General features: G+C 33.8%; 1 protein-coding gene across 1 annotated transcript in view; it reads right to left on the bottom strand.

Annotated features, from left to right (window-relative positions):
• The window catches only part of LOC150094520 (polypeptide N-acetylgalactosaminyltransferase 13-like), a 220,397-nt gene extending 216,940 nt beyond the window's left edge, over window positions 1–3,457 (bottom strand). Inside the window, exon 1 of the mRNA XM_090412335.1 lies at window positions 3,420–3,457. The gene's annotated coding sequence lies outside the window, so the exon portion shown is untranslated. The remainder of the gene's footprint in view (window positions 1–3,419) is intronic.
• Window positions 3,458–9,785: the final 6,328 nt, after the last annotated feature.

Below are 9,785 nucleotides of genomic sequence, written 5' to 3' on the forward strand. Positions count from 1 at the left end.
CCTTTTACCTAAAATTAATAATAGAGAAAAGAAGACAATCCAATTTAGAAACACATATTGCATTTATTGACTTTGAAAAAGCATTTGACAAAGTTAAAAGAAACATTATTTAACATATTAATAGAAAGACAAATTCCAAATAATATCCTAAAAGCTATCACAAGTATATATATAGTAAAATAATCAAATACAAATAAGATTAAATCATGAGCTATCATATAAGAGAGAGATAAACCAAGGGGTCCGACAGGAATGTCCCCTCTCAGCACCTCTTTTTAATATCTACTTAAATGAAATAATAATGAAATGGAATAAAAATTTACATCAAGGAATTAAACTTTCTTCTATAGTGAACTTAAACACTCTCCTCTTTGCAGACGACCAAATAATAATTACAAATTCTGAAGATAACTTACAGAAAGGTATTTTAGATCTAAATGAGATATCCAAAGATTATGGTATGAACAGAAAAATCGAAAACTATGGCCTTTAAAGGACAAGATCCAGCAAGAACTAAACTAGTAATAGATAACAAGATCTTAGAACAGGTGAATTCATTTAACTACCTACGATGTACGATCACATATGAAAATGAAAAAGATATAAACGTAAAAATCGAAAAATATTTAAAAATAACAGGTGTAATTAACTCTATATTTAAACCAAACCAAGTTCAAAAACAAACCAGGCTAAAAGTATACAATACATTAGCCTTACCGGTCTTAATGTATGGAAGCGAAATCTGGACAATAAAACAAAAAGAGAAACAAAGATTAACAACAGCAGAAATGAAGTTTATGAGAAAAACTGCAAAGTATACCCTATTTGATCACAAAAGAAACGAAGAAATTATGAACAAATGAAACCAAGAATCAGTAATAGAAAAAATTAAAAAATATAAACATAAATGGATGGAACACGTTCAAAGAATGAAAACAGAAAGATTACCAAAACAAGCCTTAAAGTACAAGCCATTAGGAAAAAGAAAACCAGGACGTCCTCTTTAAAGATTCAACGATGACTTCTAAGGCCGGAACAGGCCATGCTAAGCCTAAATCCTTGATACGCATGATGACGACTTAGTAAAATCAACTGCAGAACTAAAGATCACATTTTCGGTTACAAGCATGTTAGTATATATGCACACTGCCATCGTCTAGGAGACAAAATTAAAAACAGAATCATAAATTTCATAAATCATTAGACAACCTCCCACGCGAGGCATCTGCATCATACGCCTAAGAACAAAGCACTCCCAGGCTAAACATTGTTTACCAGTGCCCAATTCTCGTTAATTTTAAATGTTAAAGATTTGTTACCACTTCTAAAATCTAACACGTTACCATCCAATGCCTCCGGTGAAAAATCACATTGGAATTAGACTACGAGCGTTAGTAACCCGAGAAAATGATTTAATGGCAATACGAGTATACGGCAGGAAATCTTTTATACTATTTATGAAAAGTAATGCGCCAGCGTGTTGTTGCATTTAATGAGGTCTCCATGGTACTGCAGTTCCATTGCCAATCTTGGAATTGATCACTTTCGCTAAGTAAGGACCGCGCTCTTCCTATTTATCGTATCAATTTTTATTAAAAAATGAGATATTTCTAAACACAGTGCATTAATGTTCCAGCTAAAAATTGATCTGAACTATTGTTCTGATCAATAGTTCAGAATGCTCAACTTGGTAACGAATGTATTCGCAGGCTATTTTTAATAAAAGGGGCAAATTTTATTACTGTATATCGAAACGTCTGGAATTCGTTTTTATTCTCACTTGTAATGTAATTGGTCTAGTAATATTTAAGCATTTCAGTTTGATATAATTCCAATTAATGTACGCTCACAGATACGAGACCCTTCGACACTTCTGCGCATGTCAGAAGAAGGAGAATCCATTCCGATAACAGGGTAATTAATCCGTCTTGTGGGATGAGTTGCTTATTATTACACGTAGGAAAATTAACTTTTCTTTTATGGAAATTCTAGTTTTTAAAGTTACCAAGTTAACTATTTTGTTTGTATAACAGTTGGAAATTTTTACGTATAAAGCACATGATTTTGCGTGTTTGTGACCAATTCGTACATCAAAATATTTTTCTCCCCTTCAACATGAATTGACTCTTCTTGGCACGTTGCCAGACTAGGGTCTTGGATCTGTGGTCGGAGAGTACCTTTCAATATTTGTGTTCATGTCTAGTATTGAAATACATTTTTATATTCCTACTAAATATTTTCGCTGTTTTCACTGAACTAGACAATGCTACAATATTTTATCCTGTTTTATCACTATGAGGTGCAAGTTTTTTTTACGATACTGTACATGATTTAATAGATTACGTCACAAAGTGCGAGTCCACCTCATTCGCTTAGACTAGAATATTTAAACTTACTCTTTTGAGGTCTACCACTTCCGGCAATGATTTTGACAGCAACAAAGCTCAGGATACCGAAATTTCGACTAACTATGAAATAAGACAACACATGTACAGTGTGGGATGTTTCCTACATCAAAATCTAATAATTTGAAAATGCAGTAGGGCATACGATAAATGCGCGTGCTCTTCTGATTGCATTCCTCAGTACTCAGCTTAGTTAAGCAGTCTCGGTGGTCGCTCGTTGCCATGAACAGTGCAAAGGAAATTATCCAAACGTAAGCACCACCTTTGCCTGAATGTTTATTAAAATTATAGTCGGCAATTAATACCACGCGCTGTTAAATTTACATAATGTAGAATAACGCAGTTATTCAATGCGATTATACCAATGATTGTAAAACGGTGGGTTATTAAGTTCCTGTGTGATAGACAGCTAAATATCATTGCATTATATTCTGGTGTGTGTATAATGATAGAGAATAAACCAGCAAAACAGATTACGTATGATGTATCGCACTCCACTTCAAAACTGATTTTATTGTAATTATAACAGCTGAATTTAATTAGAAACCATAAGATCTCTTCAACTGAATTGTACAATATATTTAAAATTTCCTTAAGGGGAAACTGGAATGACACTAAGCAAAGTAATGACGCAAAAGTTGGTAGACTCCTCTTAGGAAGAAGGTAGATGAAGATCGAAGTTTGAATCATATGGAAATTTATAATAACCTCACGCAGAGAAATAAAGACTTTTCACCATCAAATTAGCATAAGTTATGCTTCTTCTGAGTACGAAAATAAATATTAAACATAAAGTATTAAGAACAAATTTGTTGTTAATACGAATCCAAACACATTTGGATTAGTATCTCGACTATGGAGTGGATAATTTATGAGATTTCAGATGGATGCTAATTCGGCTGCCTCATTCATGGATGTCTTCCTATCAGAAACACAATTTAATTTAATCCCGCAAGATCCAAATGGATCGGAGAACAAAGAACAATTAATAGACAATTGTAATGACTTCATTACCTTTATATAATACTTCAGTTTCAAAACATTTACTCCAGAAGAGTGACTTCTTGAAGATGAAACGTTCTGCAAAAATATTAAGGCAAGAGTTACCTTCACTTGACTATGAATCCAGTTTCTCCCCGTGGGGTTATCTTAAAACCGTACTGAAAAAAATAGAAATGTATATTAAAATATCTCAGTACAAGATTATTACAATAGGTGTTACGTAATCTTCAAGATTACGTAGCACTTATTAGATTTCAGCGAACAGTTGATTAATTTCAAATCGGTCCAAAACATACAAAATAATGGAAAAAAGGTATTTAGTTACGAAATACACTTTTAAAAAATGAGTTATTTATGCAGCAAGCATTAAATTATAATACCGTTTTCATAAACACACACTTTTCTAACATGGAGTAAAGGGTGTGAGCTATTTTCAAGTAAAAGATTAAATATTTCATCGAATTCGGAATTTCTGTATCGCGTTTGATATTTTATCTATATTTAATATTCTGTTTCAAAATTCTTCATTTCTGCTTAAAAATTGCAGAGTCTCCTCTCAGTATTTAATACCCAACTTTAAATTGATAGGATATTTTTCTTTCATAGGAACACAGTAGACAATGGTATATGCAGAAATGAGATTTTTACTTCTTTGATTTCAGGAAATTTATTCCCAGATTAACGTTTCTTGATGCAGAATTGGAAAAGCTACCTGCTTATAGACTTAGAAAAGATGGAGACCGATTCTTTTCTTCTCTTCCTTCTTATTGAAGACTACTACAGCTGTTTAAGATTCTTCGGTCCAGAAAAGTGATAATTTTATGTGATCAATAAAACTTATGGACAGATTCATAAACATTCGTTAACAGTTGCAGACTATTCCTTAACACATACGGATATTGCTTAACCTCGCCCCACCCACATTCACCCAGTGGTCGGTAACCTACAGTTTACCGTACGTGGTGCAAATATTAAATAAATCCAGAGCCCTGCTTCCCAGAGACTAAATATTTTCCCGTTCTTATGATACATGATTTTGGATCCATTTTGCGGCATCACTTGTAGTCGTATTATTATTATACGGACACCTTCTTGGAGCCCGAAACTATTAAACACAATTTAGCATGCCTCTCCTTGAACCTATTAACAGAAAAATCGCTACCAACTGACCCTGGTAACCTATTAACAACTCTCCAAGCGAAACATCTAGTCTTCGCGCTCCTCCTAACCAACTTTTACTCAACTTCCAGGGATGATCCCTTGTTTTGCTCCTCTAGCCAAGTACTGAAACATTTCCTCTGCAATCTTATAAAACCCTTCAAGCAACTTAAATGTTTCCATCATATCCCCTCTTTTTCTCCTATCAGCCAACTTCTGCAATCCACAAACCTTCAATCTATCCTCATAGAACACATTCCACAAGCTACTCACCATCTTGGTCGCTCACTTCTTCATCCTCGAGAAACCCAGAGGACCACATTTGAGCACAGTAATCCAAATGTAGGCCTTATACAGAAGAATAACAATTTCCTTATCTCTACTTGGTGTTCTTCAATGGCCAAGTAATATCATGAGCTACCTTAGCAATATGTCCTCTAAACTTTAATTATCTACCAGCATCCTATTTATTTCATAGGCAGTAATGGCATGTACTCCAAGAAATAGCTCAATCTATTTACTGCAGTACAGTGCCATCAATACACAGCTTGTAATATATTTATCTCAAGATGCATAACTTCACATTTTTCCACATTAAACTGACACCCATTATCCATACTAACAACCTATTTAAATCATCCTGCAAGCGCTTTCCACATAGCCTCGATTACTATTACTCTACTTAATTTCGCATCATCAGCACACAACTGAATATTTCCTCTTAGGCTATTTCCTATATCATTTATGTACAAATTAAACAGCAATGGTCCCAGCCCTGAACCTCGTGGCACACCACTGGTCACCTGCTTTCGTCTCGATTCTGCCCCTCCATATATACCACTTTTTGATATCTATCCAGCAGCCACCCTCTAATCCACTTAACCAACGTCATATTCATCCCCATTTGTTCTAATTTGCGTAACAGTGTTCCATGTGGTATTCTATCAAATACCTTTGCAAAATCATCGTGTAGCCTTTATCGAACTCAGCTGTTACCCTATTATAAAAAGTTAGTAAATTATTAAGGCATGATCAGTATTTAATACTGATTACAAAGCTATGTTGACCCTCATACGGTGTCATTTTTATCTACCCATTCCTGAATTCTTTTTCTGACCAATTTTTCTAGTACTTTTACCACTACGCTTGAGATACTGATTGGTCTACAATTTCCTACTGCAGTCTTTAGAACTTCCCGTATGCAAGGGAATTATTTTGTTCTCTTTCCACTCTCTTGGTACGCTACCAGAACTGAGGCTTAAAGAGCCTAGTCAGAAGCGTTGCTAGTTCACTTGCACACTCAAGCAAAACGCGAACCGATATCCCGTCTAACTCCCAACTGTATTTACATTGAGATTTTGCAATACCCTAAGAATATATGTTAACCTAAGAACCTGTATTAAACTGAAACAATCAATATGGAGTTAATTCAAGTAATCGTTAGTTCGAGAGAATCATATGGAGCTACCTCCATATGATCTCTCGAACTAATATGAATAACACTAATGAAAGTTAAGTTAAGGGGATAATAAATCCCGTATTATTTATTTTACAGCCGGGTAAGAAACTCGGAGATCGAAATCCAAGAGTTTCATGCCGAAGAACTATCGGCGAGTCCAAGCGTAAGTCATCACTTGGGTAGTACAACACTATGGCCACTTCTGTCTCTTGATCGTAGTAATGAAAGTTGTTCATTTCCCATTGCATTGATATCGTGGATGGGTTAATGGTTGTGTAGTTCATGTTTAATTTCTAGAGCAGGTGGAAATTTTGTTCTAGGGACCACTCATAGAACTTTAAGCTACGTTCAGTGTATACCAAGCAGGTTGATGATAGTCTCAAATCCGAAGATTAAATTGTACAACCTAAAGGACATTAACAAACATCATTATCTGCAGTGGGATTCAAAATCACGACTTTCATCTTGGGCCTCAGATGAAGAACTTCAAACTTGCGTCTTATTAGTTGGATATCGTAAGCATTATCCATCAGAGAATTTGCGCTTGAAAATCGGTAATAAAATCTTGACAGGATTCAAGTATCGTACACATTCTCTGAGCTGTAAGCTCAGGTCAGTTTTGCTTAGAATTGAAACGGATCCTGCTTCTTCTGGCTATGCTATGGACACGCATGCGTCCTGAAGAACAAGTACGAATTGTTCATTTGCAATGAAATTATGTATGCTGTCTGTTCATAATATAAACAAGTATTCTACAGCTCTGTTACATTAAACACTTAAATATAGTTCTAATTAGAAAACAGATGTAATTTTTGAATGTTTTTCTTCAATTTGCATTTTATTAAATTATTAATAGAAAAGAGAAAGTAACTACAAGAAAAATTAAATGAATTCCAACTACTTTTTTTCATTTAAATTTCGTTTGTTCCTCCTGTTCAAGAGGTTGGCTTAAGTGAATAGATGTGGAAATTTTCACAGGTGTTTGCTGGATTTTTTTTTAATGGAGATTCTCGAAAATTATTAACAATATCACGCACATTTTCACTTAACTTTTGCATCAGAAAAACTAGCACTAAATTCTATTATTTTAAAACACACTTGCGTGTGAGAGAAAAAAAAAAAAAAAACACGGCTAACTGAAACACAATGTTAGTAGTAACGTCCGGAATGACGTCTGGGTAAAGACGTCTAACTGGACAGCATATAGGCTTTTTCTTAAAACTAGGGAGGATTTACTTAATGTTTATTTTTATCTTCTCTTCAAAGAATAGAAGTTGAAAAGGATTATAAACTGTGATAATAAGATTTCGAATATTAAATATATTTAACGTGTTCATGGTAATAATCTTATTTTCCGGCAGTAAATCCATTATCGTCAGAACATGCTTCAAAATTCAACATCGTAAGACTCCAGTCTTATTGGGAAAAGGCGACAAATAAGTTTTCTTTGCGATTATTTTTTATTTCATTATAATGTAACTGTTACGCATGCCCAAAATACTTGAAGTAGTTATAAAGGTAGCGAAGTAACTAAAAATTTAAATACTTGACTTCAGTGGTGTAGCTAGAGCTTTTGTCGCCCAGGGCGGTCCCTGAGTTTGCCGCCCCTTCTTAATACACCAAAATTACTACAAAAAGTCAAAACGACGTATAGGGAAATAAACTAAATCACTATATTTATTTTTGAAGTAAAACTTTAATTTCAACATTCTAAAATGTTATTTTTCTTGCTTTCTGTAAGCAAAATCGTCGATGACATTGGCGAAGTCTATTTTTCATGGTAATGTAGGTAATTCTTAATCAATTTTATTTAGAAAAACTCCTCTCTCAACACTTACAGCAATTGTGAAGAACATTCGCTGTAGTATTACAATATTTTGAACTGAGTTCTCGAGACTGTATTTTTGAATTAACTGCAAAGTTCAAAAAGGTTCAAAGTACCGCCCAGGGCGGATCGCCCCCTCCAGCTACCCTCTGCTTGACTTCTTATTCCACTTTTTGAAAAACAAACTATTATAAAATTGTTTTAATTTTAACATAATGAAAATATATTTGTACAAAAATATACACACAGTAATAACATACTATGATATGTAACCATTAAATATCTACCAGCAGGCTATAGGTTTCTGGTTTTTCATTTAAATCTGAATGCTATCTTATGCAGTTTAAATGTGTAAATTAATTCATGTGTCGAATTCACAGATGGTAGTCCAACGTTTATGAGGTTCCATGAACAATTCATCGAAAATTTTAAATTTTCGATAATGTTATGATAAAAGTAATCCATTTAGAACAAAAACTGAACCATGCAGATGGCTTCTTGTACTGGCAACTTCTACTAATTTCGTAGAAGTCGGAGAGTTATTGTAATACATAATTTGATTACAAAATACGTGATTTCTTTCTTGCCCCGAATATAGCTGAACTAAAAACTGGAACGGTTCAACATTTTCTTGTAAAAGTTTCAAATAGCGAATCTGAATCAGATTCGCTATTTGAAACTTTTATTCATCCCATAATTGCTGTATTGAAGTCGCATATTACTACTAGCAACAATAATAATAATGGAGCCTGCGCAGTTCAGTTGGTATAAACGAAGCCGTTTAGTTAGAAAGACCTGGGTAGTTGGAATCCCTTTTATGACGCGCATAATTTTTATCAGTCCTGTTCAGCTAAAGATAAGTTAGCCGGCTTAATATGGAGATGGCTTTTCCTCCCGGAAACAGGCAAATCAGTCCGATGAACAGACACGAAACAGTTATCGGGCAATAAAGACTATAAGAAACCATATTGTTCTGTAATTATTCCCTATTAAAGTAGCATCGCTTTCGCACTCTGCACGGTTTGGTTTTTGTTCTAAATGGATCAATTTTCTCATAACATTTTCGAAAATTTAAAATTTTCGGTGAATTGTTTTTTCTATGAATTGCATTTTCGACGAATTGTCGTTCGATGAATTACTCATTCGATGAACTCTCCGGATACCGTTTACGATGGTTCTTAAGAGAAAAACTATCCAGAAGAATGTTTGCTCAAAACACTATTTAATATATATCAGTTTGCCAAGTTGTATCAATCAGAGCAACAGAAATCCCTCTAAGACTAAATGTAAGCAACCTTTTTTATTGTAAAATATCTTTTAAGTTACTGCAATGAATTGGAATTTGAGTATACAATGATCCTTTAAAAGCCAGCAAAAAGGCTCGGTGATATAGAATAATTTCTTTGTAACTGAAGATCACAATTCACTGTATGACAGCTGTGATAATATACAGGGAAGTTCATAAAGACAAGACGGATTACAGAGGCTTATCCTGAACCGGCTTTAGGATAAAAAGCAAATCAAATTAGTGTATACAGGTACAAAATTTTAAGCTAAATATTGCGACTTAGCATCTAATGTACTTGAATGGGACTCGTAGAAGATAACTTGATATTTTCCTGTGCAATGCAATTTGTAAGAGATTGTTATTTGTGTGTTCACAAATAGTTTAAGACAGTAGTATTTTCTTTTTCAGAAGATATGCAAATACTCATTAAAAGTTTAGCTGAATAATAATACTTTTTTGTATTATTAATTTCTTAAACTAACAAGATATTCATAAATATGAAGTCATTTTTATTCTTTGGAAAAATCAGGAGCACCGATAATTACACGATGCAAGTATCGGCGCTCTGATAAATCTGTAAACTTTGAAAAGGAATAATCTGTACATACATAATTAGAGAATAAATTGAAAACTACTATCGAAAATTAT

Source organism: Typopeltis vanoorti, chromosome 22 (assembly GCF_054136105.1).
Source record: "Typopeltis vanoorti isolate ZY-2024b chromosome 22, IOZ_Tvanoo_1.0, whole genome shotgun sequence".
Classification (NCBI taxonomy): Eukaryota; Metazoa; Arthropoda; class Arachnida; order Uropygi; family Thelyphonidae; genus Typopeltis; species Typopeltis vanoorti.